Here is a 17,265-nt window from a genome sequence, read left to right on the forward strand (position 1 = left end):
CCACGCTCCCTCTGTCCACCTCCCTCTGTCCCCCTCTCTCTCTGTCCGCCCTCTCTCTGTCCCATTCTCTCTTCTTCCTTCTCTCTGTTCCACTTTCTCTGTCCCTGCTTTGTCTGTCCCCCTCTCACTGTCCCACTCTCTCTGTCCCCACTCTCTCTGTCCCCCTCTCTCTGTCCCCTTCCCTCTGCCCCCCTCTTTCTGTCCCCCTCTCTCTGTCCCCTCCCTCTGTCCCCTTTCTTTGTGCCCCTCTCTCTGTCCCCCTTCCCTCTGTCCCCCTCTATCTGTCCCCCTCTCTCTGTCCCCTCTCTCTGTCCCCTTCCCTCTGTCCCCTTTCTCTGTCCCCCTCTCTGTCCCCCTCCCTCTGTCCCCCCTCTCTGTCCCCCTCCCTCTGTCCCCTTGCCTCTGTCCCCCTTTCTCTGTCCGCCTTTATCTGTCCCCCTCAATCTGTGCCCCTCTCTCTGTGCCCCTATCTCTGTCCATCCTCGCTCTGTCCCCCGTCTGCCCCCCTCTCTCTGTCGACCTCTCTCTGTCTCTCCTCTCTCTGTTCCTCTCACTCTATCCCCATAGCTCTGTCCCACTCTCTCTCTTCCCCTCTCTCTGTCTCCTTCCCTCTTTTCCTCTTTCTCTGTCCCCCTCTCTCTGTCACCACTCTCTCTGTCTCCCCTTCTCTCTGTCCCCCTCCCTCTATCCCCTTATCTCTGTCCCCAACTCTCTGTCCCCCTCCCTCTGTCCCCTTTCTCTGTCCCCCTCTCTCTGTCCGCCCTCTCTCTGTCTCTCTCTCTCTCTCTGTCCCCCTCACTCTGTGCACCCACTCTCTGTCCCCCTCTCCACGGCTCCCCTCTTTCTGTCCCCCTCTCTCTAGTTTCCCTCTGTCTGTCCCCTTCTCTCTCTTCCCCTCTCTCTCTTTCCCCCTCTCTCTGTCCCCCTCAGTCTGTGCCCCCTCTCTCTGTCCCCCACATCACCTCCCCCCTCTCTCTGTACCCCTCTCTCTGTCCACCCTCGCTCTGTCCCCCCTGTGTGCCCCCTCTCTTTGTCTCCCTTCCCTCTGTCCCCTTCCCTCTGTTCCCCTCCCTCTGTCCCCCTTTCTCTGTCCGCACTCTCTCTGTCCCCCTCTCTCTTTCCCCCTCTCTCTGTTCCCCTCTCTCTGTCCCTCTCTCTGGCCCCCTCTCCTTGTCCCCCTCTCTCTATCCCCCTCTCTCTGTTCCGCTCTCTGTCTGCCCTCACTCTGTCCCCCTCTCCACGTACCCCCCTCTCTTCCCCCTCGCTCTGTCCACCTTCTCTCAATTCCTCTCTCTCTGTACCCCACCTCTGTCCCCCTCTCTCTGTCCCCCTCTCTCTGTTCCCCTCTCTCGACCCCTCTCTCTGTTCTGCTCTCTCTGACCCCCACTCTCTGTCCCCCTCTGTCTGTCCCCTTCTCTTTGTCCCCTTCTCGTTCTCCCCTCTCTCACCCTCCCCTCCCTCTCCCTCTCTCTCGCCCTCCCCACCCTCCCTCACCTCTCTCTCGCACTCTCCATCCATCTTGCCTTCCCCTCCCTCTTCCCCTCTCTCAACCTCCCCCTCTTTTGCCCCCCTCACTCGCGCTTCCCCTCTCTCCCATTGGCTCACTCACCCTCTCCCTTCCTCTCGCCCTCCTCTTCCTCCCTCCCTCTCTCTCCCTCTCCATCCCTCTCAGCCTCCCCTACCTCCTTCCCCTCTCTCACCCTCCCCTCTCTCGCCCTCCTCTCTAGCCCTCTCCATTCCTCTCACCCTCTCTTCCCTCCCCTCTCTCGCCCTCTCCTTCACCCTTCTCCTCTCTCGCCCTCTCCTTCCCTCCCTTCCCTCTCACTCCCTCTGCGTCCTTCAAGCCCTCCCCTCTCTCGCCCTCCCCTCTATCGCCCTCCCCTCCCTTCCTCCCCTCTCTCGCCCTCCTCTCTCACCCTCTCCATTCTTCTCGCCCTCCCTTCCCTCCCCTCTCTTTCTGTCCCCTGCCTCCCTCCTCTCTCTTGCCTTCCCCACTCTTGCACTCCTATCTCTCGCCCTTAATTACCTCCCCTCTCTTGTCCTCCTCTCTCTCACCCTCACCCTTCTCTCACCCTCCCCTCCCTCCCTACCCTGTAGCGCCCTCCCCTCCGTATCTCCCATCTCACCCCTCCCTCCCTCTCGCCCTCTCCTTCCCACTCGCCCACACCTTTCTCGCCCTCCCACCTCTCACTTTCCCCTCTCTCAACCTCACCCCGCCCTCACGTCCTCCCCTCCCTCCTTCCCCTCTCTCACCCACCCCGTCTCTCGCCCTATCCTCTCTCGCCCTCTCCCTTCCTCGCATCCTCCCATCCCCTCTCTCACCCTCCTCTCTCTCTCCCTCCCCTCTCTCACCCTACTCTCTCTCCCTCCCTCTCTCACGCTCTCCCCTCTCTCACCAACCCCTCCCTCCTCTCTTTCGCCATCGCCTCTCTCACCATCCCTTCTCTCACCCTCCCCCTCTCTCTCACTCCCCTATCTCGCCCTCTCCCTCCCTCTCGCCCTCGCCCTCCCACTTGCCCACCCCTCCCTCTCCTCCCTCTCTCGCCCTCCCCTCTTTCACTCTCTCCCTCCCTCTCGCATTCACCTCTCTCTCCCCTCTCTGCACTGCGCTCTCTTGCCCTCCCCGTCTCTCGCCCTCCCCCCGTCTCACCCTCCCCTCCCTTCCCTCTCGTCTCTCGGTCTCCCCTCTCTTGTCATCTCCTCTATCATCTTCCTTGCTCTCGCCCTCCCCCTCTCACACCTCCCTCTCCCACTCTCCCTCCCTCTCGTGCTCCTCTCTCTTGCTCTCCACTCCCTCACTCCTCTGTTTCATCCTCCCTCTCGCAACCGCTCCCCTCTCTCTCCCTCCCCTCCCTCCCTCCTACCTCTCGCCCTCTCCCTCCCTTTTCCTCCCCCACTCGCGCTCCCTCTCTCTCCCATCCCCTCTTTCACTCTCTCCCTCCCTCTTGACATTCCCTCCCCTACCTCCGTCCCATCTCTCGCCCTCCCCATCTCACCCTATCTCTCCTTGCCCCCTCTCTCTCTTCCCCTCTCCTTCACTCTCCCTCCACCTTCTCTCAATCTTGACCCCACTCAATCAGTGTCTCTCTCTCTCTCTCTCCCCCACCTTCCTCCGTTTCTCTCTGACTGAATCGCTCTCCCTCCCTCCCTCCCTCCCCCTGTCTCAGACACATTCTGTCCCCCGTGTCCTTCCCTCTCCCTCTGAACCAGAGACTGGGGGGTGTGGGGTTGGTTGGTCATGAGGCTGCGTGTAGGGGGTGGTGAGATGCGGGAGGTAGGAAGAGGGGAAAATGGGGTAGAGATGGAACTGCTGGAGAGAGACAGAGACAGCAGGACAGAGAGCGTGAGGGTGAGGGGATAGGGAAGATGTGGGCAGGTGGAGAAACCGGGGTTGGGGGGATTGTGTGTGCGAGGGGAAACGAGGGAGTGTGAAGAGGAGAGGTGATGATGGAGAGAGAGAGAATTGAGCAGAAAGAGTAGGGGAGATGAATTACGGAGACCAGGCTGCAGTGGAGGGACAGAGGGAGTTAACCCTAGCTCCTGAGCTCAGGGCGCGGTGCCCTCCCCTTCCCTGAGGACCAGGACTTGGGGCTGAGTGTGTCTCTCTCCAGCTCAACTTCTCCAACACAAAGACACACAACAACATCGGTCCCTCTGCTGCTCGGCACGCTGTAATCAACATTTTTATTGGTTACAAATGTAAGTGATGGATACAGTCAGTGGGATGGTGCCTTTTCTCACTGGCCCCTGAGTTGTGAGAAACATTGAAATGTTTCCCTGTAAGCCCCCTGGGGGATAAGGATGGACAAAACAGCGCACCCCTCAGTCTGTTACCATAGCGACAGGCTGCTCCATCGCTGAAACACTGAACTGAAATGAGAAAATCCCGGATGGTGTGATTAATGAGGGAATTTGATGGATGGATGGATTTGGGTGAAGGGATATTTCAGCACATTCTTCAGCTGCTGCCTAAACTTAGTCTGGGTCACGGCATAAATCGCGGTGTTTGTGCAGCAACTGAGGAGCTGCAGCATGAAGCCCAATTCGTGAACAAAGAGATCGAGATACACAGGGGTATCCACAATAGCATACATCCTGCTCCATATAGAATGCAACATTAACGTTGACCATAACAGGATGAAATTGGCCGAGATCGCAAACAGTAAAATGATGGATTTTTTTCGGTTTCTCATTTCAGTGTCAGACTGAGCGTCCCCATTGGTGTGAGTGCGGAGTCTCCTGCGGGCTCTGCTGGTCACTAAAATGTGTCTGACGGTGAGAACATTGAGCAGCAGAATCAGGAGAAATGGGACACACGGGGTTAGAATGTGGTGGAGGAACTCGATTGTGACCCAGACACTGGACAATGCAACAGCGACTGTTACATCACAAAACCAGGGGATGTTCCCCAGCCTATACCGAGCCGTGAGCATAAAATACCAGGAAATGTTCTTTAAACAGCTCAGCACAGTCACTGCTCCCAGAACCACAGCCGCCGTTTTCTCACTGCAATATTTACTTTTCAGCGTCTGGCAACAAATGGCCACAAACCGATCAAAGGTGAAAGTGACAGTGAACCAGACAGAGCAGTCAGTGGCTGCATAAAGCAGGACAGCGTGGATATTACACACGGGACGGAGTACAGGAAATAAAACTGTTCCTTATAAACAATGGGAATGTGTCTCAGGATCAGGTCGAGGATAATGACCAGGAGATCCGCCGCTGCCATGGCCCCCAGGTAACGTCTGACACATGGAGACAATCCACAATCTTTATAAAGCAGGACGTAGATGGTCACTACGTTAACTGTGAGGAAGGAAAACAAACCCATTATCCATCAGCCTGGAGGCAAAGGGACCCGTTTGATCGGGGACCCAGTGAGATTTTCAAATGTGTCCCTGTATTCAGGGATTTATTAAAATAATTGGAGAAGGAATAACAAATGGGAAGGTCGGATTTACTGACAAAAGTGTGACAGAAATGACAAGAAACCCTCCCTACCCAAACACACAGAGACACATCCGTAAGGACAGATGGATTCTAGAATATTCGCACACACTCGATCACTCGTGAGCAGACACAGGTCACTCCATCCCAGTTCCTAACATGGAGTGTGGGAACGTTGCTGTCCTGAAGGATTCTCTGACAGTTTTCTGAAAACAAACTGAGTTTGGGAATTTCTGTATTTTGGTCTAAATTGTGGTCGATCCTGTGTCGTGGAGAAATGTAAACGCAGGGAAAACGTATTCACCCCTTTAGCTGCCTGAGGGGCCTTCGGAACAGTGTCTCCTTCTCCCTGGAACGGGATCTCTTCCCTCGGGATCTTATCGTTTGTTCAATTCACTGACGTCCGGCCGTTCACAAACAAACAACGTCAGGGACAGAACGTTCCGGGGAATGTCAGTTATAGAATGTCAGGGACAGAACGTTCCGGGGAATGGCAGTTATAGAATGTCAGGGACAGAACGTTCCGGGGAATGGCAGTTATAGAATGTTGGGGACAGAACGTTCCGGGGAAGGGCAGTTATAGAATGTCAGGGACAGAACGTTCCGGGGAATGGCAGTTATAGAATGTTGGGGACAGAACGTTCCGGGGAAGGGCAGTTATAGAATGTCAGGGACAGAACGTTCGGGGAATGGCAGTTATAGAATGTTGGGGACAGAACGTTCCGGGGAAGGGCAGTTATAGAATGTCAGGGACAGAACGTTCCGGGGAATGGCAGTTATAGAATGTCAGGAACAGAACGTTCCGGGGAATGTCAGTTATAGAATGTCAGGGACAGAACGTTCTGGAGAACCCCTTGATCTGTCCATCACCTTACCCCCCATCCACCCCATCAACATGATGTACTGTGCACAGGCTACATATCTGTACAGCACCGAGAGCTGTACAGACCACATCATTGTATAATCTATAATCCTCAACCAGACAGTCTGCCCAGCACAGTAACCTGTGCAGTGATCACCCGTGAATTAATCTGTAACCCAGGAGCAGTTACCCTCCCAGCATATAGGACTGTGTACCCCACCCTAGTGCATTGATCTGTAACCCAGGCGCAGTTACCCTTCCATCATGTAGGACCGTGTACCCCACCCCATTGCATTGATCTGTAACCCAGGAGCAGCTACCCTCCCAGCATGTAGGACTGTGTACACTGCCCTAGTGCATTGATCTGTAGTCCAGGAGCAGTTACCCTCCCAGTATGTAGGACTGTGTCCACCATCCCAGTACATTGTTCTGTAAACCAGGAGCAGTTATCCTCCCAGCAAGTAGGACTGTGTACCCCACCCAGTGCATTGCTCAGTAACAATGTGTGAGATCCCTGCCCAGTGTGGGGAAACTTGCAGCCCATGCTGTAAGTGACAGGATGTACAGCTCCCACCCAATTGCAGCTCCATCTCTATATTGTACCATGACAAGGGGGTGCTGTGGGTGTGAACATCATTGTCTGAGAGAGATGTTGGGCGAATCAGTTTAAATATCACCACATGGGAGGGGTTTGGGGTATAGACAGAGAGGGGGAGACTGAGAGACAGTGTCATGGACGGATGTGTTCCCAGGTGTCAGAATGCTGAAACGTCGACACTTCGATAGCATCCGGTAACATGAGCCAGTCTTCCCGGGAAAGATGGGAAAAAGGAAGATTGGTGTGAGGTGAAATGATGGAGAGTTTTGGATGAGCATTTGTAAATGGGAGTAGTTTCAACAGAATCTCTGACTCCTGGGCTGATTCTAACAATAATTTGCCTCAGTGTCATTTTCATTGAGTGTGACAGAGATTATCTGTCTGAGGCCAAGCTAGGTTCCTGGTGCTATCTTATCAAACACAACTCATTGACTACCCCCACCCCCACACCCCATGGTGTCCATCTCATTCAATGCTAGCCCGATTCACCCACCCATCATGGCTGGATGGACTCACAGTTGCCCGGATGCCCTCGATATTCCGTGACCCGTGGCACTGGTGACATCTTTGAAAGGCCAATTAGCACACGGTTGAGCTTTCTCAGCTTGGAGCTGCCCTGTACAGTTTACCCTCAGCATGGCAGTTAAGGGGCAATTACACCACGGTTTTTCGACAGGGACACAGAGCTCCTGGTGGATGGGCTAGTACAGAGGGTGACCATTCCCTTCCCAGATGGAGCCACACCACCAGACCCACCGAGCATGGTCTGAGCTCCCCACCCAGCTCAGTGCAGTATCTGTGGTCTGAAGAAGTGTCCAGCAATACAGGACTTGCATCAATAACCTTCCCCACTCTGTCAGGATAAGGGTCACTGTATTCTCTCTGCTCGCTCACACTCACTGTATATCTGTTATAGCACCGACCCCCGAACAAAGCTGCTGCTCATCTACACGCAGAGCTCTCTGTTCCTGCAGCCCCTTTATAATGGTACAGCCTGTTTTAAACTGTCTTTCTTTAACTTTCATGCCAAAGTGCATCACCTCACACTGCTCTGCATTGATCCCCGTCTACCAGCGTGTCACTGTCCTGTTAGAGTTCCACACTGTCCTCCATAGACTTTACAATTCTTGCAGGTTTGGTACCATTTACAAACATTGAGATTGTCACAGTGTCACGATGCCCATGAAACAACTGAAATCCTGCCCCACACACAGGAGTGTGAGCAAGTGAAATACTGATATATTCCCACGGACAGAGTCGAATGCTGTCAATGGAATAACCAAAGTCCTGACATATACGAGACAGAGTGGATGAAATATTGACAAACCACAGAGCAAGAGAAATCCGGATAGGTTCCATTTATCTATATTCACCAGGGTATAGTGCGATGAAAGTGAAAGTGTGTACTGTACCTTTAAGCGAGGGTGAATGCTGCTCTGAACGAGAGCTTACAAGTACCTGTGATATGAGAGGATGGCAGACCCAGAAACAGTATATCGCTATAGAGCTGGAGTCGGGTTATAAGCAGTTAAGAGATAGAGGATCTCTTTCAGTTCACTTTCAATGTTAAAAACTACATTGTTGTTTTTATTTAAATAGTGGAATTTGGGAGTTCTCTGTCACTCATATTTTAACAGTTTATGAGGCGAATTGAGCATTTATTTATGTTTAGTTTAAATTACCAGACGAGCTCAATGTTGTGTCCTAACAATTGCTGTGTGTGTATCTGTGTGTCTCTGTGTGGGGCAGGTCTGGCAGTCTCTGTGGTGCTTAAAGTGATGCAATGCCTCCCTCTGCTGGCCTCCACACGCCACTGCACAGGCATTGGTAGAGGGTGAACACCAAAAGGGATACATTCAGAGAGGGGGAGGGAGAGGGCAGCTGCTCACAGCACCATCCAAACTGATGTCTTATCCATGTACTGGTCTAAGTGTCCTTTAAACGTTGTAACTGTCCCTGTTTTTACCACTTGCTCTGCAATTTCATTCCACGCACAAGCCAGCTTCTGTCTAAAATAATTACGTTTCCTGACTTTTGTAGATCTTTTTTCCTCGCACATTAGAATATCCATCTGTTTTGAATCCCTAACTCTAGGAAAAAGGCATCAGCCCTACAGCTTATCTGTACCCCTCACTATTTTATAAACCTCTGCAAAGTTACCCCTCCATCTCATACTCTCCAATGAAAAATGTCCCAGCCTACCCAGCCTCTCCTTATAGCTCAATCCCTCCATTTCCAGCAACATCCAGGTTAAACTCTTCTGAACACTCTCCAGTTTAATAATATCAAGGTCAATAATATCAAAGTGAATAGTCAATGTATTTTATAAGGGTGGTGGAGACCAAAACTAGAGGACATAGTTGTAAGAGGGGAAATATTTAAAAGTGACCTAAGGGCAGCTTTTACACCCAGAGGGTGGTGTGCCTATGGAATGAGCGGGCAGGATGTCCAGACTGGACACAGTATTCCAGAAGAGGTCTCACCAACGTCCTGTACAATCTCAACATGACGTCCCAAATCTGATACTCAAAGGTCTGACCATTGAAGACAAGTGTGTTAAACACCTTCTTAATCACATTATCTATATGAGATGCAACTTTTAAAGAATTATACCTGACGGCCTCGGTCTCTGTTCTACAACACCGCCAAAGGCCCTACGTTTAATTGTATAGGTCCTGCTCTTGTTGGATTTACCAAATTCAATACCTCGCATTAATCCAAACTTAAATCCATCTGCCACACTTCGGCCAGTGAGTGGTATTACCACCTCCTCACCTTCCCCGTTTAAGTTTAAAATGCCCACCCCTCTCCAGGAGGCCTGCACACTCCGGCCTTGATTTTCACAAAGACCCTGAGCTTGGTTTGCCTTGTGTGGTTAGGGGGAGGAAGGACGGATTGCAGACACAGTCAGTGGGGAGGAGAGGCTGGACAGTACTCAGCGGGGTGGTATAATTTAATGGTTTTAGGCAGAGGGCAGTCACACGTGAGAGTTGGGTTATACTGGTCGGTGTTTTGGGACCATAAATTATGGTCCTTCTCCGGCTCTGGTGTTCAGGAATAAATATCTATTTGAGACCCTTCATTGGGCAGAGTGTGCCTGCAGGATTTCTTTCCCTAATATTGCAGACTACAGATAATTACGATTAAAGATGTTCATAGTTAATTTTGATCTTGCATTTGTTTAACAAAAGAAAGTGTTTTGTGTAGTTCAGTAATGGCAACCTGATTATAATAAATCCACACTGAGCTGAACGCTGCCCTTTAAAATGTGACCCAAAATCTGGGTATAGTAGTGTAATGGGTAGTGTCCCTGTCTCTGAGTCATGGCTCTGGGTTTGATTCCAATTCCTGAAATTGTTTGGTAGTGTTCCTAGCTGTGGACCAGAAGGTGTGGATTCATGTCCTGCCTGTTGCAGAGGTATGTCACAGCATGTCAGGACAGGCAGATGAACAAACACACAGGAGAATAATGTTACAGCTTTTTGGGTATTGCTGAGTGGTGCTCGTGTCCCTATCTCTGGGCACAACGGTCTAGGTGTAATTCCCCCGAAGTGTCTCTTAATATAGCTGAACAAACTGATTAAACTGGTTTTAGAATTGTGTCTTGATGGAGAAAGAACAGGTGTCGGTGTTGAATTTCAGCATTTCGGCCCGGGATTATTGAAAGTACAGCTATTCGTGTTGATTGGAGTCACATTTCACAGCAGTAAAGGTTTATAAAATCAGAACGGTCATGGATAGGGTTTGTAGTCAAGGCTTTTCCCCAGGTTAGGGGCGTCCAAAATTAGAGGACATTAGTGGGAAGTGAGAGGGGAAAGGTTTTGAAAAGGCCTAAGGGGCACCTTTTCACACAGAGGGTGGTGTGCGTATGAAATGAGCTGCCAGAGGAAGTGGTGGAGGCGGGTACAACTACATCATGTAAAAGGCATCTGGATGCTGACAGACCTGCTGAGCTTTTCCAGCAATTTCTTTATTTGTTTTAACAAAACATTCATTTTAACACCGGTATCTGTGTTTGCTGTTTGGATACAGAATTGGCTGGCCAACAGAAGACAGCGAGTGGTAGTGGAAGGAAAATATTCTGCCTGGAAGTCACTGGTGAGTGGTGTTCCACAGGGCTCTGTCCTTGGGCCTCTACTGATTGTATTTTTTTTAATGACTTGGATGAGGGGATTGAAGAATGAGTCAGCAAATGACACAAAGGTTGGAGGTGTCGTTGACAGTTTAGAGGGCTGTTGTAGGCTGCAGCGGGACATTGACAGGATGCAGAGATGGGCTGAGAGGTGGCAGATGGAGTTCAACCTGGATAAATGCGAGGTGATGCATTTTGGAAGGTCGAATTTGAAAGCTGAGTACAGTATTAAGGATAGGATTCTTGGCAGTATGAAGGAACAGAGAGATCTTGGTGTGCAGGTACATAGATCCCTTAAAATGGCCACCCAAGTGGACAGGGTTGTTAAGAAAGCATACGGTGTTTTGGCTTTCATTAACAGGGGAATTGAGTTTATGAGCCGTGAGATCTTGTTGCAGCTCTACAAAAATTTGGTTAGACCGCACTCGGAATGCCGCATCCAGTTCTGGTCGCCCTATTATAGGAAAGATGTGGATGCTTTGGAGAGGGTTCAGAGGAGGTTTACCAGCATACTGCCTGGAATGGAGCGCTTATCTTATGAGGAGAGATTGACTGAGCTCAGACATTTTTCATTGGAGAAAAGGAGGAGGGGAGGGGACCTAATTGAGGTATTCAAGATTATGAGAGGCATAGATAGAGTTGATAGTCAGAGACTATTTCTTAGGGCAGAAATGGCTAACACGAGGGGTCACAGTTTTAAGCTGGTTGGAGGAAAGTATAGAGGGGATGTCAGAGGCGTGTTCTTTACAAAGAGAGTTGTGAGAGCATGGAATGCATTGCCAGCAGGAATTGTAGAAGCAAGGTCATTGGGGACATTAATGAGACTGCTGGATATGCATATGGTCACAGAAATGTAAGGGTGCATACATGAGGATCAATGGTCGGCACATCATGATGGGCTGAACGGCCTGTTCTGTGCTGGACTGTTCTATGTTCTATGTATTCTGAATACATTAAACATTTTATGTTTTCATGACGCAGGGACATATAAAAATAACTTTAAATTGTCCGAGACCATTTTCTGCTCAGGGTATGACTCTGTGTATGACAGCAGCAATGATGCAACGACATGGAACAGGGAATGTGATGGAGACATAGTTTGGACAATGTACAAGGAGACCTCACATGGTCCAATTTGGGAGAGAATGACATCATTGTGTGATTCAACTCAGAGAGGGAGAAAATGTTATCTGCCCGAGAAGAAACGGCCTATTGCACTCTCTCTCTCCTTCATTATTCCTCATCACAGTAATGTGTGCGAGCTAAAAGAAAACTCAAATGTCATCGTTACCATTCTTATTTTTATAGAATCCCTGCAGTGTGGAAACAAACCCTTCGGTCCAACAAGTCCATACCAACCTTCCAAAGAGTAACCTTCCCATGCCCTGACAGTTACCACTGACTACGGCACCTAAAGTAGAAATCACTGAACACTGTGGGCTATTTGACCAATCCACTTGAACTATACAGCTTTGGACTATGGGAGGAAACGGGAGCACACATCAGAAGCTCCCACAGACAAGGGGAGAAGATGCAGACTCCATGCAGATCGTCTCGCGAGGCTGGAATTGAACTCATGCCCCTGATGCTGTGAGGCAACAGTGCGAACTATGAGCCACTGTGCTATCCTGGGACCTCCTGCCAGCCTAATGCAATGGGAATTCAGCCAAATCCAACTCTCCTAGAATAAAATCCCATTGCTAGCAGCTGTGTGAGTACAATGTCTTCAGAAGCAGAATAACACTTTGAACAATCTCTCAATTTTTCCTTTTGTCATGAGTTACACTAATATTTGGACAAGGTTCTTTCAACATGAAATTGCAGAGTGTGTGTGTGTGTGTATGTCAGTGTTTTTAGAAAGGGAAATATCGATTCTTTATTTGCAATACCCAAACAGTTTATCATTCATCTTTCCATCATAGTTTGAGTGACATTGCTCTGGATCATAAACGTCTTGTTTGAGCAGATTAAAGAAACTAGCATGATTTGTTCCTAAAACTGACCCCGACCCAGTCTGAGACAGATATCATCAGCTACATCACCGACTTGGTTACATTTAACATTTGTTGTGAGCAGTGGAGGGGTGGGACTAGAAAAGGAAACAGAGACACAAAACATCGGGGAACTATAGACCCGGGAGCCTGATGTCAGTGGTTGTTAAGTTGTTGGAGGGGATTCTGAGGGATAGGATTTAGATACATTTCGGAAGGCAAGGGCTGATTAGGGTAGACAACGTGGCTTTCTGCATGGGAAATCATGGGTCATTAATTTGCTTAAGTTTTATGAAGAGGTGACAAAGGTGATTGATGAAGGCAGTTTGGTTGGCATTGTTCATATGGACCTTAGTAAAGTGTTCATAACATTCCGATTGGTAGACAGATGTGTAAGGTTCGGTCACATAGGATACAGAGGAAGCTAATCACAATTGGCTTGAAGGAAGAGGGGCATTTTTTAGACTGGAGGCTTGTGAGAAGCAGTGTGCTGTAAGAATCAGTACTGATTTCACAACATTTCGTCATTTAGATGTGAATATTGGTACCATAGATAGTAAGTTTACAGATGACATCAGAAAAGTGGTGTAGTAGATTATCGCAGAGTACAACAAGACCACAGATAGATGGGACAAAGGGGCAAGGAGTGACAGATGAAGTTTAATTTAGATAAATATGAGGTTACACATTTTGGAAAGGCAAATCAGGGCAGAAATTATACACTTAATGGTAAGGTCCTGGTGAGTGTGGTGAAACAAATGGACATAGGGCTGCAGGTATATTGTTCTTTGAAAGTGGAGTCGAATGCAGATAGTGTGGTACAGAACACATTTTACAAATTTGCCTTAATCAGTCAGAGCATTGAGTATAGGAGTTGTGGTGGCATGTTGTATCTGTACAAGATGTTGGTGAGGCCACTTTAAGAATACTAAATACAATTCGGTTGTCTGCAGAAATGACTTACAAACATGTTCCAGAACTGGAGGTTTGAGATTTAGGGAGAGGTTGATTAGTTTGAGGTGTTTCCCCCTGGAGTGTCAGAGGCAGAAGTGTGACATTATAGAGGTTTATAAGAGCATCAGGGGCATGGATATTCTGAACAATCATGTTCTGCTCCCCAGGGTAGGGGAGGCCAGAACAGGAGAGCATAGGTTGAAGGGGAGAGGGTGAATGATTTAGAAGGGACCTAAAGATAAATGTTTCACACAGAGAGTGGTGTGTGTACAGAAAGTGCTGTCAGAGGAAGTGTGAAGACGGTTACAATCGCACATTTAAAAACTATCTGAAAGAGAAGGGATATTGGCCAAATGCTGGTAAATGGGACTGGATCAGATTTGATATCTGATCGGACTGACGGATCTGTTTCTATTCTGCATGACTGATTCTATAAGAGGGATGATGAAAAATTCTGAAAGTACCTTTCAAATCAGAATCCTCTTCACTGGAAATTTATCATGCCTCTATGTTCACATTGATTGAAAGTTGCGTTCGTGAAATATTTGACAGAGAACTGAATCATGGATAATGGGACAAAGACAGGGAAATGAGACCAGAACCTGATCAGCTACAATCTTAGTGCCTGGTAGAGAAGGTTCAACGTATCTAATGACTCACTCCTGTTCCTCAATCCCGTATTCCTGTGTTCCATTCAGCCCATTAAACCTGTTAGACAGGAGCATTTAGAGGCTACTTACTTCTATAACCTGGTTCACAGAAACAGAGGAGATCATTCGACCTTTCAACACTGCCACACACGCTTTGAGGTGATTTGAGAAATGTATTTGTAAAACCCAGTCTGGGTATGAAAGAGGCCCCTCATCTCTCTTCACAGAGCTTCCCCGTTCTGAAACATGTGCTCCATTTGTTGGTCATGTTGTCGACCCAGATTCACTGTGAATACAGCTCCCATACCTCACCCAGAGATTGCTCACAAAGTTCTCTGGTCTCCCTGACGGCAACATTCAATAACAGAACATTCATGAAAATAACACCCACTAATTTTCCAATAACAGAATGTGAGAACATCAGACACAGGGGCAGGTCGTTAACTTCTCAAACCTGCCTTGCCCTTCACTAAGATTGTGGCTGATTTGCTGTTGGTCTGAAATCCTCTTTCATATCCCAACTCTCTGGCAGGTCAATATCCATCTACTTCCTCTTCAAATACTTTCAGTCATTTGGCTCCCTGAACACTCGTGAGAAGGGAAATCCTGACATTCAATGCCACCTGTTTGAAGAAAACCCTCTCTGCTGCTATATCATGGCTTATTGATATGAACAAAAGAGGTTAACACAAGGGGTCAGGTAAAAATGACTGGCCCTGATATCAAGGCAGTGGTTGACTTCTGTTGACATCAAAGAGCTTAACAAAACTGGACTTAATGGGAATCAGAGAAAACTCTCCAGTATTTGGAGTCTAACATTGCACAGAGGAAGATGTTCATCATCTCAGTCCTGGGTCACTTGTGTGCGAGATCCTCAGGGTAATCTCCTCTTCACAAACAGCTTCAGCTTATTCATCAATGTCTCTCCGCTCCCAACCATAAGATCTGAAGTGGTGGTGGTCACTGAAGATTCCACAATGTTCAGAGCATTTTGTCCCCCGTCAGTTCCTGAACTGGTCTGGTACCATGTGCAGCAAGACCCAGACACCAGTCAGGTTTGTGCTGTTAACGTGTCTGTAACATTCATGTAACAGCACTGCCTGGTACTGCACATTGCCACAGTATAACAAGAGTTCATTCAGCAGCTCACGCTGGTTTCACAGGAATATGAGGAAGTATCTAGCCCATTGACACTGTTGGAGAAGAACAGGGACAGCCCATTCAGTGACTCAAGGAAGAGAGGGATTCTAATATGATGGGCCACACCAGAGCGCGTGGAAAATATTTGAAGGCGGTAGCCTAGACTCTAATGTTTTCCTGTTTTAAAGGAAATGGAAAGTGTCTGTTCAAGATGCAATGTGACTGGTCAACCAACTCGGTGCGAAGCAAAACACCATTTACTTTAACATGGAAGATAAAATGAAACCAAAGAAAGGGGAATTTAGAACAACTTATTTCTATTGGACAAATTAACAGAATAATAGATAATAATAATATATAAACTATTACTAATGAATTGTTCCAGTATAGGAAAATCACATAATAACAGCCCCTGGCAAAAAGGACTATTTAGACACAGATTTTCACAAAGATTTCTCCAATTCAGGAATTAAAAACAGCATCAAGAGAAAATTCAGAGAGAGTATCAGCCAGGAGACATCCACTGAAGCTTCCAACTCTGTGGAGACCCCAATAGTTTCTGATGTTACTGAGAAACCAAACCCAGAGATCCTAATCTGTGAGAGCTGGCCTCACCCATTCAGGCTGCATTAAAATAAACCCAAGGCCTACCTAGCTGTTTACTCAAGTGGTCCTAACTAGCCAGCTTGGTAACGATCATTCAATCTCTCTCTTAAAATAAACTAGTACAAAATAATCTCTTAAAGCTACAGCATCATCACACTAGTTAGCACATCGAGCTGTCATACAGGAACCGGGGTAACCCAGTCAGACCCTTCTCACTGTCCAATTGGATGAGGAAGAAGCCAGTCAGTCCATTAAGTCACTGACACAGCAATAGGATGAGGCTATTCATCCCCTTTGGACAATTACCCAGGAACAGGAGGAAGCCATTCAGCCCCTTGACCACTTATACAGGAACAGGAGGAGGCCATTCCCCCTCAACACACTTACACAGGGACGGATTGATTAAATTGATGCTGATTCCTGATGAACGGCTTGCGCCCGAAACATCAATTCTCCTGCTTCTCGGATGCTGCCTGACCTGCTGTCCTTTTCCAGCAATCGACTCTCGAATCTGATCTCCAGTATCGGCAGTCCTCACTGTCTCCTAACTGATGCTCTACCATGATGACCAAGTGGAGCAGAGGGTACACAGACAGACTGCTCCACGTTGTTCCTCCTGGCTCCCTTGCTTATGATACACACGTGGGACTTTAACATGGTTTTCTCGCGATGAGCAGGGAAGCCATATGTCTTGTGTGAAGTCTCAAGAAGGCACCTTCCATCTCCAAGAAGCCAGCCTGGTGTTCTCTGTGTAGGGTGGAAGCTGCTGGGAATGGCTACCTGTTTCAGATGGAAGGTATTGTGGCTGCTGTTAGGGAATGTGAGCAACCTAACGTTCAGTACGGGTTCACACGCCGACTGCACAATAACATGGGGAGAGTTAATTTAGGCATATAAACGATTAGGAAAATCACGTTAGACTGATGAATGGACTCTCTAAGTTCAAATAATGCTGATCTTGTTCATGTTGATTTTGTCTAGTGCACGTCCTGTTCAGTGTAACCTGTATGCCTTACTATGTCTAAGTCCATTTCCACCCTATGATCTGTCTGGCCATGTTTACTATGATCTGCCTTCACTGCTCATAAATAAAGTGTTTCCCTGTACTAAGGTACACGTGGCAACAAATCAAACCAATCAATCCTGGGCAAAGTGTGGAATTTTTCACCCTATCAATGTTTCTTTTGGAAATAAGTGATCGCTCCAACTCCTCATGTTTCAGCGTCACCATTTCTTCATCTCTCACAGTTCTACAGATTAAACACTCAGCTTCTTCACTCTATCGTCATGTTACCATCATCCGTGTCTGTGGTAAGGAGATCAAATCTGTACAGAGTGTCCCAGAATACTCTCTCAGTAAGGCTCTAAAACAACAGGAAGATGGC

General features: G+C 48.3%; 1 long non-coding RNA gene across 1 annotated transcript; it reads left to right on the forward strand.

Annotated features, from left to right (window-relative positions):
• The first annotated feature begins 4,517 nt into the window (after positions 1–4,517).
• Positions 4,518–17,017, forward strand: LOC132809460 (uncharacterized). Its single transcript, XR_009642331.1, has 3 exons — positions 4,518–4,738; positions 10,440–10,505; positions 11,848–17,017. It is a non-coding gene; the product is annotated as an uncharacterized LOC132809460 (long non-coding RNA).
• Positions 17,018–17,265: the final 248 nt, after the last annotated feature.

Source organism: Hemiscyllium ocellatum, unplaced genomic scaffold (assembly GCF_020745735.1).
Source record: "Hemiscyllium ocellatum isolate sHemOce1 unplaced genomic scaffold, sHemOce1.pat.X.cur. scaffold_124_pat_ctg1, whole genome shotgun sequence".
NCBI lineage: Eukaryota > Metazoa > Chordata > Chondrichthyes > Orectolobiformes > Hemiscylliidae > Hemiscyllium > Hemiscyllium ocellatum.